Below are 6,864 nucleotides of genomic sequence, written 5' to 3'. Positions count from 1 at the left end.
GAGAGGTAGGGGGATTTACTTCAGACAGACCAGGAAGGAGAGGTAGGGGGATTGACTTCAGACAGACCAGGAAGGAGAGGTAGGGGGATTGACTTCAGAGAGATCAGGAAGGAGAGGTAGGGGGATTGACTTCAGAGAGACCATGAAGGAGAGGTACAGGGGTTGACTTCAGAGAGACCATGAAGGAGAGGTAGGGGGGTTGACTTCAGAGAGACCATGAAGGAGAGGTAGGGGGATTGACTTCATGGGAGACCAGGAATGAAAAGACCAGGTGCATGAAGCACCCTCTCTATTCTATCCTATAATATAGTCAGCTACAGAGGAGAGTCCTTGGCCTGCAAGGCCTACTGCTGGTTATCGCATCTGTTTTTATTCCCACTTTTAACCCCCTAGAGTCGGTTACCGCGGCCCCCCGGAAATTGAATGAGCATAATGAATAAATCCCCATGAAAATCCATCAGTTTAAACTAGAGATGTCTGTTATTTTTTGCATTGGATGCGTCTCAATCCATCACATCCTCTGATGTCGCACTTCCTCATCCGTGGTGAAAGGTGGCAGAGCCAGAGCGGTGTTTAGCAGACCACGAGACTTCCCAAAAATCAGCCTTCTCACTAAATCGTCTATAGTGTCCAAACGGTTTGGCCTACAAAACTAGGACTGAGGAGAGGGACTGAACAAATTAATAACCCAATGGGGGAGGAGAGAATATTCATAAATCACCTGACTGATTCATGTTCACCTAGCTACCCAAACAGCCCTGGGAGAGCAGACGGACGGATGGACGGACGGACGGACGGAAGGAAGACTGGACACTGTAGAATGTGTAGAATCAGTATATATGAACTGGACTACAAACAGAAAGATTGTCCAGTTTTTAACTCCTCAACTCCTGTATTAGTTCAGACAGACTGTTCATAATTGTGCACTCTTCTTAAACAATAGCATGGTATTCTTTCATTGTAATAGCTACCGTAAATTGGACAGTGCAGTTAGATTAACAGGATATGCACACACCGATCCTGTAGAGGTTTTTAACTCCTCATCTCCTGTACGAGTTCAGACAGACTGCTCTCGGTTTATCATTTATCTCCTCAACTCCTGTTATGAGTTCAGACAGACAGCTCTCTGTACACGTGGGAATATTTTCCCAGACCGTGAGACATTATACCTTGGAGCTGAGAGCTCTCTCCCACACAGCCAGCCTGTATTTAGCACCACAGTTTATTCATAAAGACAGTGAGAGAGGAAGGTATCTCTGTCAGTTCTGCCGTCATGTCTCTCCCACACAGCCGGCCTGTATTTAGCACCACAGTTTATTCATAAAGACAGTGAGAGAGGAAGGTATCTCTGTCAGTTCTGCTGTCATGTCTCTCCCACACAGCCGGCCTGTATTTAGCACCACTGTTTATTCATAAAGACAGTGAGAGAGGAAGGTATCTCTGTCAGTTCTGCCGTCATGTCTCTCCCACACAGCCAGCCTGTATTTAGCACCACAGTTTATTCATAAAGACAGTGAGAGAGGAAGGTATCTCTGTCAGTTCTGCTGTCATGTCTCTCCCACACAGCCAGCCTGTATTTAGCACCACAGTTTATTCATAAAGACAGTGAGAGAGGAAGGTATCTCTGTCAGTTCTGCTGTCATGTCTCTCCCACACAGCCGGCCCGTATTTAGCAACACTGTTTATTCATAAAGACATCTGGTGGGCGTTTGGTGAAAACGCTTGAAAACTCAAAACCATCGATCTCGAATCCTCACTGTTTAATGTTATTTCAGTGTGGAAACAAACACTGAGACAGTTACACATTGTGTTGCTATTTCTGACCAAACATCAATATGTCATAATGTACATCCACACATTCACGATAAGAGGAGATTCTCAGTGATTGTGACCATCTCTCCAAAGATCTCTCTGCCCCCCTGGGGCCCAGAAGGGGTTGATGTTGATATGTCCTCATCAGCACAGAAGCTAGCAGACAGACTGACTGTGTCCTTAGCTCTATCTGAGACAGTGGGAGTTGGAGGGAGTGAGGAGCTTTAGGTTGAGGGGAAGAGGAGACAGTGTGAGTTGGAGGGAGTGAGGAGCTTTAGGTTGAGGAGAGAGTGGGAGTTGGAGGGAGTATGGAGCTTTAGGTTGAGGGGAAGAGGAGACAGTGTGAGTTGGAGGGAGTGTGGAGCTTTAGGTTGAGGGGAAGAGGAGACAGTGTGAGTTGGAGGGAGTGAGGAGCTTTAGGTTGAGGGGAAGAGGAGACAGTGGGAGTTGGAGGGAGTGTGGAGCTTTAGGTTGAGGGGAAGAGGAGACAGTGTGAGTTGGAGGGAGTGAGGAGCTTTAGGTTGAGGGGAAGAGGAGACAGTGGGAGTTGGAGGGAGTGTGGAGCTTTAGGTTGAGGGGAAGAGGAGACAGTGGGAGTTGGAGGGAGTGAGGAGCTTTAGGTTGAGGGGAAGAGGAGACAGTGGGAGTTGGAGGGAGTGAGGAGCTTTAGGTTGAGGGGAAGAGGAGACAGTGGGAGTTGGAGGGAGTGTGGAGCTTTAGGTTGAGGGGAAGAGGAGACAGTGGGAGTTGGAGGGAGTGTGGAGCTTTAGGTTGAGGGGAAGAGGAGACAGTGGGAGTTGGAGGGAGTGAGGAGCTTTAGGTTGAGGGGAAGAGGAGACAGTAGGAGTTGGAGGGAGTGAGGAGCTTTAGGTTGAGGGGAAGAGGAGACAGTGGGAGTTGGAGGGAGTGTGGAGCTTTAGGTTGAGGGGAAGAGGAGACAGTGGGAGTTGGAGGGAGTGTGGAGCTTTAGGTTGAGGAGACAGTGGGAGTTGAAGGGAGTGTGGAGCTTTAGGTTGAGGAGACAGTGGGAGTTGGAGGGAGTGAGGAGCTTTAGGTTGAGGGGAAGAGGAGACAGTGGGAGTTGGAGGGAGTGTGGAGCTTTAGGTTGAGGGGAAGAGGAGACATTGGGAGTGTGGAGCTTTAGGCTCAGAGGAAGAGGGGATAGTGGGAGGAGAAAAGGGAGGGGAAAGGGACTGAGGCTGTTTTCTCTGCTCCCTCCTCTCAACCCAACTCAGTTCTCCTCCTTCATTCTTTATGCTTTATCCCTCTGAACACGTCACAGATACATGTGAGTCAGGCAGGGAGGTAGGGAGGGAGGGAGGGAGGTAGGGCAGCAGCAGGGAGGTACGGAGGGAGGGAGGTAGGTAGGGCAGCAGCAGGGAGGGAGGTAGGGCAGCGGCAGGGAGGGAGGTAGGGAGGGAGGGCAGCAGCAGGGAGGGAGGGAGGGAGGTAGGGCAGCAGCAGGGAGGGAGGGAGGGAGGTAGGGAGGGAGGGCAGCAGCAGGGAGGGAGGGAGGGAGGGAGGTAGGGCAGCAGCAGGGAGGGAGGGAGGGAGATAGGGCAGCAGCAGGGAGGGAGGGAGGGAGGTAGGGCAGCAGCAGCAGGGAGGGAGGTAGGGAGGGAGGGAGGGAGGTAGGGAGGGCAGCAGCAGGGAGGGAGGTAGGGAGGGAGGGAGGGAGGTAGGGCAGCAGCAGGGAGGGAGGGAGGTAGGGCAGCAGGGAGGTAGGGAGGGAGGGAGGTAGGGAGGGAGGGAGGGAGGGCAGCAGCAGGGAGGGAGGGAGGGAGGGAGGGAGGTAGGGCAGCAGGGAGGGAGGGAGGGAAGTAGGTAGGGCAGCAGCAGGGAGGGAGGGAGGGAGGTAGGGCAGCAGCAGGGAGGGAGGGAGGGAGGGAGGGAGGGAGGGAGGGAGGGAGGGAGGGAGGGAGGGAGGTAGGTAGGTAGGGCAGCAGCAGGGAGGGAGGGAGGGAGGGAGGGAGGTAGGTAGGGCAGCAGCAGGGAGGGAGGGCAGCAGCAGGGAGGGAGGGAGGTAGGGCAGCAGCAGGGTGGGAGGGAGGGAGGGAGGTAGGTAGGGCAGCAGCAGGGAGGGAGGGAGGGATGTAGGTAGGGCAGCAGCAGGGAGGGAGGGAGGGCAGCAGCAGCAGGGAGGGAGGGAGGGAGGGAGGGAGGTAGGGCAGCAGCCCATGCAGGGGAAGCCTGGATCCCACTGCCACCGGCTTGGCTAATGACAGAGGAACAAGCAGCAGGAGGGCTGGGGCAGGCGTGGGCCTCTAGCCTGTCTCCAGCCTGTCCCTAACCTGTCCCTAACCTGTCCCTAACCTGTCCCTAGCCTGTCTCTAACCTGTCCCTAGCCTGTCTCTAGCCTGTCTCTAGCCTGTCTCTAGCCTGTCTCTAGCCTGTCCCTAGCCTGTCCCTAACCTGTCTCTATCCTGTCCCTAGCCTGTCTCTATCCTGTCTCTATCCTGTCTCTATCCTGTCTTTAACCTGTCTCTATCCTGTCTCTATCCTGTCTCTAACCTGTCTCTATCCTGTCCCTAGCCTGTCTCTAGCCTGTCTCTATCCTGTCTCTAACCTGTCCCTACTCTGTGTAGACTTAGACTGGGAACGGTAGGGGAGGAAATGAGAAGAGATCCCACTACAACAGACTGGGAGAGGAGAGGAGAGGAGAGGAGAGGAGAGGAGAGGAGAGGAGAGGAGAGGAGAGGAGAGGAGAGGAGAGGAGAGAGCCCACTATAACAGAATGGTTGGACATAGACCTCTCTAAATGTAGAAGTAATGTCATAATCACAGTGTAGTCTGGACATAGACCTCTCTATATCTCTCTAAATGTAGAAGTAATGTCATAATCACAGTGTAGTCTGGACATAGACCTCTCTGTATCTCTCTAAATGTAGAAATAACATATTATAATCCCAGTGTAGTCTGGACATAGACCTCTCTATATCTCTCTAAATGTAGAAATAACATATTTTAATCCCAGTGTAGTCTGGACATAGACCTCTCTGTATCTCTCTAAATGTAGAAGTAACATATTATAATCCCAGTGTAGTCTGGACATAGACCTCTCTATATCTCTCTATATGTAGAAATAACATATTATAATCCCAGTGTAGTCTGGACAGAGACCTCTCTATATCTCTCTAAATGTAGAAGTAACATATTATAATCCCAGTGTAATCTGGACATAGACCTCTCTAAATGTAGAAGTAACATATTATAATCCCAGTGTAGTCTGGACATAGACCTCTCTATATCTCTCTAAATGTAGAAATAACATATTATAATCCCAGTGTAGTCTGGACATAGACCTCTCTATATCTCTCTAAATGTAGAAATAACATATTATAATCCCAGTGTAGTCTGGACATAGACCTCTCTATATCTCTCTAAATGTAGAAATAACATATTATAATCCCAGTGTAGTCTGGACATAGACCTCTCTATATCTCTCTAAATGTAGAAATAACATATTATAATCCCAGTGTAGTCTGGACAAAGACCTCTCTATATCTCTCTAAATGTAGAAATAACATATTATAATCACAGTGTAGTCTGGACAAAGACCTCTCTGTATCTCTCTATATGTAGAAGTAACGTAGTTCATGTTTCTTTAGCTGCAGACTGATGCACCGTAAATATCAGAACATTGCAGCCAGGACTGTGAGAGGTGGATGGGAGGTGGTTACAGGACCAGATTATGTCGTTATCTCTCTGATTCATCAGTACAGACAATCAATCAAACAGATGGGTATTGTCATTCGAGAGGACCATTTACCAATCAACAGGGTCTGAGTGATGTTAGGGCTGAAATCAGGAGTAAACAGCCAATCAGTCTCATGTGGTCACTAGGAGGCGGGATATGCTGTCAACATGAAAGCCAACACTCTCTCTCCGTGTGTGTTCAGTTTATCTCTCTCTGTGTCTGCTGGGCCAACACTGTGCAGATTGTGTGCAGACAGTCTGTCTGTCTGTCTGTCTGTCTGTCTGTCTGTCTAATGTAAAGTTCCCGTCCCATTGACTCCCTGGTCTAAAGCGGAAGATAAGTACAGGTGAAGTGGGAAGTTTACATACACCTTAGCCAAATACATTTAAACTCAGTTATTCACAATTTGTTGACATTTAGTCCTAGTAAAAATTCCCTGTCTTAGGTCAGTTAGGATCACCACTTTATTTTAAGAATGTGAAATGTCAGAATAATAGTAGAGAGAATGATTTATTTAAACTTTTATTTCTTTCATCACATTCCCAGTGGGTCAGAAGTTTACATACACTCAATTAGTATTTGGTAGTATTACTTTTAAATTGTTTAACTTGGGTCAAACGTTTCGGGTAGCCTTCCACAAGCTTCCCACAATAAGTTGGGTGAATTTTGGCCCATTCCTCCTGACAGAGCTGGTGTAACAGAGTCAGGTTTGTAGGGCTCCTTGCTCGCACACGCTTTTTCTGTTCTGCCCACAAATGTTCTATAGGATTGAGGTCAGGACTTTGTGATGTCCACGCCAATACCTTGATTTTGTTGTCCTTAATAAGCCATTTTGCCACAACTTTGGAAGTATGCTTGGGGTCATTGTCCATTTGGAAGACCCATTTGCGACCAAGCTTTAACTTCCTGACTGATGTCTTGAGATGTTCCTTCAATATATCCACATAATTTTCCTACCTCATGATGCCATCTATTTTGTGAAGTGCACAAGTCCCTCCTGCAGCAAAGCACCCCCACAACATGATGCTGCCACCCCCGTGCTTCACGGTTGGGATGGTGCCCTTCGGCTTGCAAGCCTCCCCCTTTTTCCTCCAAACATAACGATGGTCATTATGGCCAAACGGTTCTATTTTTGTTTCATCAGACTAGAGGACATTTCTCCAAAAAGTACGATCTTTGTCCCCATGTGCAGTTGCAAACCGTAGTCTGGCATTTTTATGGCGGTTTTGGAGCAGTGGCTTCTTCCTTGCTGAGCGGTCTTTCAGGTTATGTCGATATAGGACTCGTTTTACTGTGGATATAGATACTTTTGTTCCTGTTTACTCCAGCATCTTCACAAGGTCCTTTGCTGTTGT

This window comes from Salmo trutta, unplaced genomic scaffold (assembly GCF_901001165.1).
Source record: "Salmo trutta unplaced genomic scaffold, fSalTru1.1, whole genome shotgun sequence".
Classification (NCBI taxonomy): Eukaryota; Metazoa; Chordata; class Actinopteri; order Salmoniformes; family Salmonidae; genus Salmo; species Salmo trutta.
Note: the sequence above shows the minus strand (reverse complement) of the source record.